The sequence below is a fragment of the Antedon mediterranea genome, chromosome 6 (assembly GCF_964355755.1).
Source record: "Antedon mediterranea chromosome 6, ecAntMedi1.1, whole genome shotgun sequence".
In the NCBI taxonomy this organism is placed as follows: domain Eukaryota; kingdom Metazoa; phylum Echinodermata; class Crinoidea; order Comatulida; family Antedonidae; genus Antedon; species Antedon mediterranea.
The window spans coordinates 10,525,231-10,537,922 of record NC_092675.1 but is presented as its reverse complement, the minus strand read 5'-3'; the positions used below and the strand labels follow the sequence as shown (position 1 = coordinate 10,537,922).

At 32.6% G+C, this 12,692-nt stretch overlaps 2 long non-coding RNA genes across 2 annotated transcripts; one reads left to right on the top strand and one right to left on the bottom strand.

Moving 5' to 3' along the window:
• Window positions 1-6,056: 6,056 nt before the first annotated feature.
• On the bottom strand, window positions 6,057-8,509 carry LOC140051222 (uncharacterized). Its single transcript, XR_011845494.1, has 3 exons — window positions 8,266-8,509; window positions 7,365-7,671; window positions 6,057-6,791 (listed from the first exon to the last, which is right to left on the bottom strand). It is a non-coding gene; the product is annotated as an uncharacterized lncRNA (long non-coding RNA).
• Window positions 8,510-9,194: 685 nt separating this feature from the next.
• Window positions 9,195-11,603, top strand: LOC140052138 (uncharacterized). Its single transcript, XR_011845585.1, has 3 exons — window positions 9,195-9,473; window positions 10,098-10,404; window positions 10,941-11,603. It is a non-coding gene; the product is annotated as an uncharacterized lncRNA (long non-coding RNA).
• Window positions 11,604-12,692: the final 1,089 nt, after the last annotated feature.

Sequence of the window (12,692 nt, the reverse complement as noted above, 5' to 3'; positions counted from 1 at the left end):
CAGCATAGATGTCACTGTTATACCAACTAGTGTTTGGTCGGACCTTTACTGTTCTCTTTTTCGGTGGTGCGTGTTTGTCAAGAAGTTCACTCAAAGTGGTGACATATAGTCGTACTTTACTTGATAAATCAAGATTTGAGAGCGAAGTTCCGAGATCAGACTGTGTGATATCTTTACATAATGTCTCAAAATTTATAGCATTCCAATGACGAGTTTCGATGGATTTAGTGATTACGGGTGGCTTCTTGATAAGGAGATTACATGTGATTGCATAGTGATCTGATATACCATCAATGACATTAAGGTTTGAGAAAACAGGAGGATCAGATGAACGAGTGATCAGCAAGTCTAATGTATGACCATGTCGGTGTGTAGGTGTAGACACATGCTGTTGAAGACTGCTTGCTACAAGTAGATTCCGAAAATGAATTGCATCTGCATCATTTGGCATATCCACATGGATGTTAAAGTCTCCAACGAATAGTATGGGAGCCGGCTTCAATACATAGTGATCAACCACAGTTGAGAATTCTTCAGTGAAAACATTTAGACTGCAACCCGTTGATTTGCTTTGAGGACGATATACTGCTACGAGGAAAACTGAGGATGCATTGCTGACTATTTCCACATTTAGCAGTTCAAATGATTTTGGTAATAATCCCGTGTCATAACATTTAACCGCTATGCTTTCCTTGTAAAGAAGTGCAACTCTACCACCTCTTTTAGTACCAGCACGGGGAGCATGTTTGAGAGAGTATCCGTTGGGTGTAATATTTCCTATAACTGATGTGTCTTCTGGTTTAAGCCACGTTTCCGAAAGGGCAACAACATCCAGATTATGTTCGATAACGAAATCCACAAATTCTGTTGTTTTGTTCCGAACGGATCTTGTATTAATACTGCAAAATTTAATATTGTTTTTAGATAAGAGAGAGTTTGATGATAAGTCCAGAAATGATAGATTGTTTTTAGTGTGTTTGTCACGCCCAGCTCTTGTACCACGCCTGGTTTTTCTTTTTGGCCTCCTTGGTAATAGGTGGATACTACAGCTACTGGAGTTCAACTTAAAAGATTGTATAATTAAGCAAGATTCTTCAAGAAGTTCACAACTGTTATTGTTGTTGGTTACACAGCCCTGTAAACCATGAAGAAACTCAGAGCTATAGCTAATTAGCATGACAACAGCAGATCTTCAAGCATGAGGTGTACAAGGTCATTTACATAACAATATGCACAGTCAGATTGAAAGTACAGGGCTAGCTTCCCACTGATGCTAGTAGACCATTGTTCTTGGGCAGTGATGAGTTTGAATTAAAACAATAAAGGCACAAGCAGGGCCTAGCTGAACTTCAGGAAACAACAAGAAAAACAACTGCGATTTACTCCAAGATACGATTATTTCCACATAAGAAATTTGTGAATATTTGCTATTCCAGCATCCAGTAAAACTTATTTGATGAAAAAAACCATCTGCAAACAGATACGAAGTTGTTATGCACAGAGCAATATAGAGCCGCCACATGGGCGCTGCAACATTCCTCTGAAAAAAAAAAAAAAAAAAAAAAAAAAAATTCGCATTGTTTAAAAAATCATAACATAAACAAAATTCAGTTATATCATTTCAAGCTTTAGGCCTACACTTAAATGATGCATATGCAATCACTATACAAAGTTTCCAATTATAAATGAATATAAATAGTATTACAACAGTGTAATAATATAGCACAACAATTATTATACCATATGGCAAGCCTCAGCTGTCTGAAGTATTCAAAATATTATATTATTATATCATTTTTTTATTATATTATATATTGTATTGTAATGAATTATACGTTTTGCATTATATTACTTGGTTTTAGCATTATATTATATCTATTTCTAATATATTATGTGAAAAATGTAACAAATTATTGACTTTTTGTATTATATTATTTGGTTTTAGCATTATATTATGAACATTTAATATTATATTATTAATAAAATACATTATATTATAATATAATTGTATTATATTAAACGCATTTACTTTACTTTATAACATACAACATTATTATATTATACGGATTCGTTAGTTATATTATTATTTTGTATGATGTTTATTATACGTCACGGCTTATTTCAGTTCTTCTAACTCTTTCTCTCCCTCCCCCTGTTCACTAGCAATCAGCGGCCGGCAGAATCTGAATTGTGACTGTTGAAGAATAACTACGTACTAGGCCTAGCCTAGGCCTACTAGGGGATCTAGACAAGTGACCAAGGATCACCGGACAGCTACAACTAATACTACAATACAATAATACTACTACAATAACTACTACTGCTACTACCTAGGCCTAGCTAGTGAGTAGTAGGTAGGAATATACTAGGCTCTAGGGCGTATGTATGATGTTAACTACTAGGGCCTAGGCTAGGCCTAGAGGCCTACTAGTACTAGGCTAGGCCTAGACTTAAGTTGTAGTAGGCTAGGGCCGGGCCTGCTGCCTTAGGCTAGGCTACTACTACTACTACTACTACTAGGCAGCCCATGATGGGTACGAGTAAGCCAAAATTTTGGATATATGTAAACCAAAATTTGGGTACGAGCGTGTTGGCATGGCATGCGTACGGGTTGACCTGTATCCTTCTAGCTAATCGTACTATGCCTAGGCCTCAAGTAAGTCTACGCTACCCAGTCCGGCTACAATATGGTCTATTTTGTTTTATAGCTTTATTGATAGCTGGGTTCAAATCTGGGTTGGGACGACTTTTTCTCATTCTAAAACAGATTTCCTTATCATAATAAAATAATATATGAATTTATTTGTAATATTATTGTAATGTATACATAATATAAGTAATTGCCATTGCCTTTATTACTATTAATTATGTATTATACGGTTACTCCTTAATTATACTATAGTATAATTTCCTTGTTATATTTTACAATATTTTCTTCCTAATTCTACAATTTTGTCTTTCACAGCACAAATTTATCATACTGAATCATCACACACCAAGTCTCATAAATCTCTACTGTATTTGTCCAAGCTACTCCAGCTACATGGTATTGCCTTGAGGCTAAACTACACGGTATACTGGCACTACCATCATTCCTGGCTCGTCAACCTGTACCACATAAGCACAGTTTCAGTTTATTTACCATTTCAATTTCTGAACATAAGAGATGAACAACTTATATGGATGGATAACCGTAAGAGCGGAGCTCGTTTACCGGTCACCCGTTAGTGCAGTGACATTACAGAAAACATAAAGACAGGACAAAGGTGCAATACTTAACAAGACATGTGAACACTTGTGTTTGCCACCCCTTGGATAAAATAATATATTTATTATATAAAGGAGAAAGTTAGATATTATAATATTTCTTTTTGATCATACAATGATAATTTTTAAATTACTTCTTAAGAAGTCATACTACTGATTCAAAATAGTGACTTACACCCTGTGGTCAAGGCTTTATTTGCTCTTATGCGTATTTCCTCCAACATACAGAGTACATAGGACTTTTTTTATTCATAACTGTTGAATTGTTTCCCAATACATAGTACCTATTGGTATTATATCTAAAAATACAAAGGCGGCTAACACAGATAGTTCCATATATACAGTACTCTTTTATAGATAGATGTATCTCTCCAAACTACTCCCAACTACCTAATCTAATAATAGTACCATTAGCATACTACTATACACTTTGTAGACAAGAAATAAGTTGTATACACCTACAGGACTTATGGTAGTACAGTCGAACGCCCTCTAACTGGCCCGGTCAACATAATCTATACCTAGATTATTACAGTATTTAAAGTACATTATTACAGAGTTTTTTTTTTTTTTGCAGAAATCAAAGTTATGTGTATAGAAAGCAGTACTCGTATTAAAAACTAAGCAGGTTGCAGGTCTTGAATGCAAACTGGCAGGATATTTTGAATATTTTTTGTTGTTGAAATGATGGAATCCTAACTTCAATTTCCACGAACTGGAGACGAAGACATATTATGACCCTTTTATTTAAATTTATTTGAATAGACCTCCATGTAAAGAAATTAAAGGCTACATGATTGTTTTATATTTTAATATGTGATAGTAGGAAATCATTGTGTATAATGAGGACTATGAATCTGATATTTACTTGCATTCTTATCTTTTTAAAATATTATTTATAATGCCGGTAATGAGTTTAAAATTTAATTATATTGACTATTTATATATTATGTATTAAATAAATTGGTAAGGCCCTATACTGTTATTATTTAAGGAAAGTTTATATACACTATTATTTTATGCCTACCAATATTAGTATTAATTGTTTATGTAAATATTTTGTCTAATTGCCTTGATTTTTGTATAGGCCAATGGCATCAATGTTTTTCTCAAAGCAAATTAGCCTAATAATGCCACATTTAGACACATGATTCATTGATTTCTGATATTCTGTACTTGTGTATGCATTACTAAAATAGTAGTTAATATATTTCATTTATAATGTATGTATAAACATATATTCATATTTTTTTTAACATTTTTAAATTTAAAAATGATTACAATACCTATCTACCTTTCTGATATTGTTACTATTATATAATATTTTTGGAGGCAGCAATAAAAAAAAATTAAAAAATTTATTTGACTTATACTGTACTATGTTAGTTCAGGAGATGAAGTGTGTGTGAGCAGAAACTAGTGTGTTGGAGGTTGATGGTGTGAGGTGTATAGTTGTCACTTTAAGACCTAAATTAGATGTTTTCTGAAGAAAAGAAGTAAGCGGATACGCTTTCAAACAACTCCAAGAAGATTCACACAAAAATAATTACTTTCCAATAAAATAGTATAACAGTGTATATTACAGTACATTGAATAAACTCGAGCGGAATAATAACACACATAAAAAAACATTCATTTTCTTGTCGAAAAGTGCCCTCTCTAGTTTTCTATTAATTTATTAATAATTATTATCAATTAATGAGTAATATGAACATATTTTTAAAATTTAATGCTGGAAACTGTATCTACTCCTAACAAAGTTTCATATCTCCAAATTTCATCAACGTATTCAAAGCACTTAAATAAATTACATTTAACATTACAAATTCAGGTTTTGGATATAATTTTGCTTAAAAACATATACAAAAAACATCGATAAAAAATACTTTTCGTATTCAAAAACATTTTATACTTGGTATAAATGTTCAATATAGGTTGCTCCATCCATATTGCAAACCAAAAATAACTATCAAGCCATATCACTGATTTTTTAAATTTACGTTTTTACAAAATGTACACTTATGAAAGACCATACAATTCCAACTCGTTTTTTTCAAGCTAATAACTATTTTGAAAAAACAACCAACAAAAAACGTTCATGAATGCAATTTTTTTTCTGTGAATAGAGCAACCTATAGTGAACATTTATACCAAGTATCAAATGTTTTTGAATACGAAAAGTATTTTTTATCGATGTTTTTTGTATATGTTTTTAAGCAAAATTCTATCCAAAACCCGAATTTTTATGTTAAATGTGATATTTAATATTGAAGTGCTTTGAATACGTTGATGAAATTTGGAGATATGAAACTTTGTTAGGAGTAGAACCAGCTTCCAGCATTGAATGTTAAAAATATGTTCATATTACTCATTAATTAATAATAATTATTAATAAATTAATAGAAAACTAGAGAGGGCACTTTTCGAAAAGAAAATGAATGTTTTTTTATGTGCGTTATTATTCCGCTCGAGTTTATTCAATGTACTGTAATATACACTGTTATACTACTTTATTGGAAAGTAATTATTTTTGTGTGAATCTTCTTGGAGTTGTTTGAAAGCGTATGCGCTTACTTCTTTTCTTCAGAAAACATCTAATTTAGATCTTAAAGTGACAACTATACACCTCACACCACCAACCTCCAACACACTAGTTTCTGCCCACACACACTTCATCTCCTGAACTAACATAGTACAGTATAACTCAAATTAATTGTTCTAATTTTTTTTTTATTGCTGCCTCAAAAAATAATATATAATAGTAACAATATCAGAAAGGTAGATAGGTATTGTAATAATTTTTAAATTTAAAAATGTTTAAAAAAATATGAATATATGTTTATACATACATTATAAATGAAATATATTAACTACTATTTTAGTAATGCATACACAAGTACAGAATATCAGAAATCAATGAATCATGTGTCTAAATGTGGCATTATTAGGCTAATTTGCTTTGAGAAAAACATTGATGCCATTGGCCTATACAAAAAATCAAGGCAATTAGACAAAATATTTACATAAACAATTAATACTAATATTGGTAGGCATAAAATAATAGTGTATATAAACTTTCCTTAAATAGTAACAGTATAGGGCCTTACCAATTTACTTAATACATAATATATGAACTATATTACACAAAAGAAATATAAATGAATTTATAAGGACATGATGATTATCAAAAATAGTCAATATAATTAAATTTTAAACTCATTACCGGCATTATAAATAATAATTTAAAAAGATGAGAATGCAAGTAAATATCAGATTCATAGTCCTCATTATACACAATGATTTTCTACTATCACATATTAAAATATAAAACAATCATGTAGCCTTTAATGAGTTTACATGGAGGTCTATTCAAATAAATTTAAATAAAAGGGTTCGTGGAAATTGAAGTTAGGATTCCATCGTTTCAACAACAAAAAATATTCAAAATATCCTGCCAGTTTGCGTTCAAAAACCTGCTTAGTTTTTAATACGAGTACTGCTTTCTATACACATAACTTTGATTTCTGCAAAAAAAAAAAAACTCTGTAATAATGTACTTTAATTACTGTAATAATCTAGGTATAGATTATGTTGACCGGGCCAGTTAGAGGGCGATCGACTGTACTACCATAAGTCCTCTAGTGTATACAACTTATTTCTTGTCTACAAAGTGTATAGTAGTATGCTAATAGTACTATTATTAGATTAGGTAGTTGGGAGTAGTTTGGAGAGATACATTTATTTATAAAAGAGTACTGTATATATGGAACTATCTGTGTTAGCCGCCTTTGTATTTTTAGATATAATACCAATAGGTACTATGTATTGGGAAACAATTCAACAGTTATGAATAAAAAAAGTCCTATGTACTCTGTATGTTGGAGGAAATAAGCATAAGAGCAAAGAAAGCCTTGACCACAGGGTGTAAGTCACTATTTTGAATCAGTAGTATGACTTCTTAAGAAGTAATTTAAAAATTATCATTGTATGATCAAAAAGAAATATTATAATATCTAACTTTCTCCATTATATAAATATATTATTTTATCCAAGGGGTTGCAAACACAAGTGTTCACATGTCTTGTTAAGTATTGCACCTTTGTCCTGTCTTTATGTTGTCTGTAATGTCACTGCACTAACGGGTGACCGGTAAACGAGCTTCGCTCTTACGGTTATCCATCCATATAAGTTGTTCATCTCTTATGTTCAGAAATTGAAATGGTAAATAAACTGAAACTGAAACTGTGCTTATGTGGTACAGGTTGACGAGCCAGGAATGATGGTAGTGCCAGTATACCGTGTAATTTAGCCTCAAGGCAATACCATGTAGCTGGAGTAGCTTGGACAAATACAGTAGAGATTTATGAGACTTGGTGTGTGATGATTCAGTATGATAAATTTGTGCTGTGAAAGACAAAATTGTAGAATTAGGAAGAAAATATTGTAAAATATAACAATGAAATTATAATATAGTATAATTAAGGGGTAACCGTATAATTATTAATACATAATTAATAGTAATAAAGGCAATGGCAATTACTTATATTATGTATACATTACAATATTACAAATAAATTCATATATTATTTTATTATAAGGAAATCTGTTTTAGAATGAGAAAAAGCCGTCCCAACCCAGATTTGAACCCAGCTATCAATAAAGCTATAAAACAAAATAGACCATATTGTAGCCGGACTGGGTAGCGTAGACTTACTTGAGGCCTAGGCATAGTACGATTAGCTAGAAGGATACAGGTTAACCCGTACGCATGCCATGCCAACACGCTCGTACCCAAATTTTGGTTTACATATACAGTATCCAAAATTTTGGCTTACTCGTACCCATCATGGGCTGCCTAGTAGTATTAGTAGTAGTAGTAGCCTAGCCTAAGGCAGCAGGCCCGGCCCTAGCCTACTACAACTTAAGTCTAGGCCTAGCCTAGTACTAGTAGGCCTCTAGTTAGGCCTAGCCCTACCTAGTAGTTAACATCATACATACGCCCTAGAGCCTAGTAGTAGCTACCTACTACTCACTAGCTAGGCCTAGGTAGTAGCAGTAGTAGTTATTGTAGTAGTATTATTGTATTGTAGTATTAGTTGTAGCTGTCCGGTGATCCTTGGTCACTTGTCTAGATCCCCTAGTAGGCCTAGGCTAGGCCTAGTACGTAGTTATTCTTCAACAGTCACAATTCAGATTCTGCCGGCCGCTGATTGCTAGTGAACAGGGGGAGGGAGAGAAAGAGTTAGAAGAACTGAAATAAGCCGTGACGTATAATAAACATGTACAACATAATAATATAACTAACGAATCCGTATAATATAATAATGTTGTATGTTATAAAGTAAAGTAAATGCGTTTAATATAATACAATTATATTATAATATAATGTATTTTATTAATAATATAATATTAAATGTTCATAATATAATGCTAAAACCAAATAATATAATACAAAAAGTCAATAATTTGTTACATTTTTCACATAATATATTAGAAATAGATATAATATAATGCTAAAACCAAGTAATATAATGCAAAATGTATAATTCATTACAATACAATATATAATATAATAAAAAAATGATATAATAATATAATATTTTGAATACTTCAGTATGGCAAGCCTCAGCTGTCTGAAGTATTCAAAATATTATATTATTATATCATTTTTTAATTATATTATATATTGTATTGTAATGAATTATACGTTTTGCATTATATTACTTGGTTTTAGCATTATATTATATCTATTTCTAATATATTATGTGAAAAATGTAACAAATTATTGACTTTTTGTATTATATTATTTGGTTTTAGCATTATATTATGAACATTTAATATTATATTATTAATAAAATACATTATATTATAATATAATTGTATTATATTAAACGCATTTACTTTACTTTATAACATACAACATTATTATATTATACGGATTCGTTAGTTATATTATTATTTTGTATGATGTTTATTATACGTCACGGCTTATTTCAGTTCTTCTAACTCTTTCTCTCCCTCCCCCTGTTCACTAGCAATCAGCGGCCGGCAGAATCTGAATTGTGACTGTTGAAGAATAACTACGTACTAGGCCTAGCCTAGGGGATCTAGACAAGTGACCAAGGATCACCGGACAGCTACAACTAATACTACAATACAATAATACTACTACAATAACTACTACTGCTACTACCTAGGCCTAGCTAGTGAGTAGTAGGTAGCTACTACTAGGCTCTAGGGCGTATGTATGATGTTAACTACTAGGGCCTAGGCCTAGGCTAGGCCTAGAGGCCTACTAGTACTAGGCTAGGCCTAGACTTAAGTTGTAGTAGGCTAGGGCCGGGCCTGCTGCCTTAGGCTAGGCTACTACTACTACTACTACTAGGCAGCCCATGATGGGTACGAGTAAGCCAAAATTTTGGATATATGTAAACCAAAATTTGGGTACGAGCGTGTTGGCATGGCATGGGTACGGGTTGACCTGTATCCTTCTAGCTAATTGTACTATGCCTAGGCCTCAAGTAAGTCTACGCTACCCAGTCCGGCTACAATATGGTCTATTTTGTTTTATAGCTTTATTGATAGCTGGGTTCAAATCTGGGTTGGGACGGCTTTTTCTCATTCTAAAACAGATTTCCTTATCATAATAAAATAATATATGAATTTATTTGTAATATTATTGTAATGTATACATAATATAAGTAATTGCCATTGCCTTTATTACTATTAATTATGTATTATACGGGTACCCTTTAATTATACTATAGTATAATTTCCTTGTTATATTTTACAATATTTTCTTCCTAATTCTACAATTTTGTCTTTCACAGCACAAATTTATCATACTGAATCATCACACACCAAGTCTCATAAATCTCTACTGTATTTGTCCAAGCTACTCCAGCTACATGGTATTGCCTTGAGGCTAAACTACACGGTATACTGGCACTACCATCATTCCTGGCTCGTCAACCTGTACCACATAAGCACAGTTTCAGTTTCAGTTTATTTACCATTTCAATTTCTGAACATAAGAGATGAACAACTTATATGGATGGATAACCGTAAGAGCGAAGCTCGTTTACCGGTCACCCGTTAGTGCAGTGACATTACAGACAACATAAAGACAGGACAAAGGTGCAATACTTAACAAGACATGTGAACACTTGTGTTTGCAACCCCTTGGATAAAATAATATATTTATATAAAGGAGAAAGTTAGATATTATAATATTTCTTTTTGATCATACAATGATAATTTTTAAATTACTTCTTAAGAAGTCATACTACTGATTCAAAATAGTGACTTACACCCTGTGGTCAAGGCTTTATTTGCTCTTATGCGTATTTCCTCCAACATACAGAGTACATAGGACTTTTAGTATTGGTATTATATCTAAAAATACAAAGGCGGCTAACACAGATAGTTCCATATATACAGTACTCTTTTATAGATAGATGTATCTCTCCAAACTACTCCCAACTACCTAATCTAATAATAGTACTATTAGCATACTACTATACACTTTGTAGACAAGAAATAAGTTGTATACACCTACAGGACTTATGGTAGTACAGTCGAACGCCCTCTCACTGGCCCGGTAAACATAATCTATACCTAGATTATTACAGTAATTAAAGTACATTATTACAGAGTTTTGTTTTTTTTTGCAGAAATCAAAGTTATGTGTATAGAAAGCAGTACTCGTATTAAAAACTAAGCAGGTTGCAGGTCTTGAATGCAAACTGACAGGATATTTTGAATATTTTTTGTTGTTGAAATGATGGAATCCTAACTTCAATTTCCACGAACTGGAGACGAAGACATATTATGACCCTTTTATTTAAATTTATTTGAATAGACCTCCATGTAAAGTCATTAAAGGCTAAATGATTGTTTTATATTTTAATATGTGATAGTAGGAAATCATTGTGTATAATGAGGACTATGAATCTGATATTTTCTTGCATTCTTATCTTTTTAAAATATTATTTATAATGCCGGTAATGAGTTTAAAATTTAATTATATTGACTATTTTTGATAATCATCATGTCCTTATAAATTCATTTATACTTTTTTTGTGTAATATAGTTCATATATTATGTATTAAATAAATTGGTAAGGCCCTATACTGTTATTATTTAAGGAAAGTTTATATACACTATTATTTTATGCCTACCAATATTAGTATTAATTGTTTATGTAAATATTTTGTCTAATTGCCTTGATTTTTGTATAGGCCAATGGCATCAATGTTTTTCTCAAAGCAAATTAGCCTAATAATGCCACATTTAGACACATGATTCATTGATTTCTGATATTCTGTACTTGTGTATGCATTACTAAAACAGTAGTTAATATATTCCAGGCCCGTAACCAGGGGGGGATCGGGGGGATCGTACGATCCCCCCCCGCTGAACAGCGAGTTCCGCTTGGCCTCCCACTTTTTTTTGCTGGGCATACTAACACAACACGACGATTGTTCACTACAGGCCTAGTCAAGCCTTAATAAATTTAATTAATATATATATATATATTTTAACTGAAATATAAAAACCTAACACTAAAATTTACAAGATAAGTTCTATTTGATAACTGCTGAACATCGTGGTTCTGGAGCTAGCGAGCTGTACACAGAGCATAGTTGTTGTTTGGTTGACATAACAGGGTATTCCCCTACACAGGTCTCCACGCGCGTGTGTGACGTGCCCAGCCAGCTGCTTCTTGATAGATAGAGAAAGCATGCAGCTCACACGCAAGTGCAAGATGCAATGGTTGAGTGAATTCAGGGATCATCTTAATTCCATGGTTTTTTACCTAAACACCACATGATGGTGAATATGCCTGTTAAAGTCTCAATGATACGATCCCTAATGTACCATGTTGTTGCTAGGAGGCTTGAAAGGAGGAGGGATCTAGCCTAATTTCGGTCGGCAAGAGAATGCCGTCCTCTGACAATATAAGGTCGGCAATATTAAGGTCGGCAATTGAAATTTGTGGGCTGGAAATTACACCAACAATATAGTTCATAAACAAAAAAGAATAGCCGGAAATGCGATTTGCGGCCATAGGCCTATATAGAGAAAAAAAATTCGAAGGTATGGTTCCAGTGGCGGATCTAGCGGGGGCGTATTTTTAAAAAAAATTAAATAGATTTTAAAAACACGTATCGTTTCGACGGTCATCAATCACCGATGGTTTGCACATTTCCATAGTGAAAATAGTACGTCGGAGCACATCGTCAGCTTGATCGCATTCCACCAAGCATGTACGTCGACATCTTGTGTACTATCAATCTCTAGCGTTACCAACGATCATTCACAGTTAAGTGTAAAAGGAGCAAGTTGATAAAAGCCACGTGGTGAGCTTGGTCGCGTTCCACTAAGCAGGTCGGCATCCTTTGTGATCGTCACTCCCGTATTGT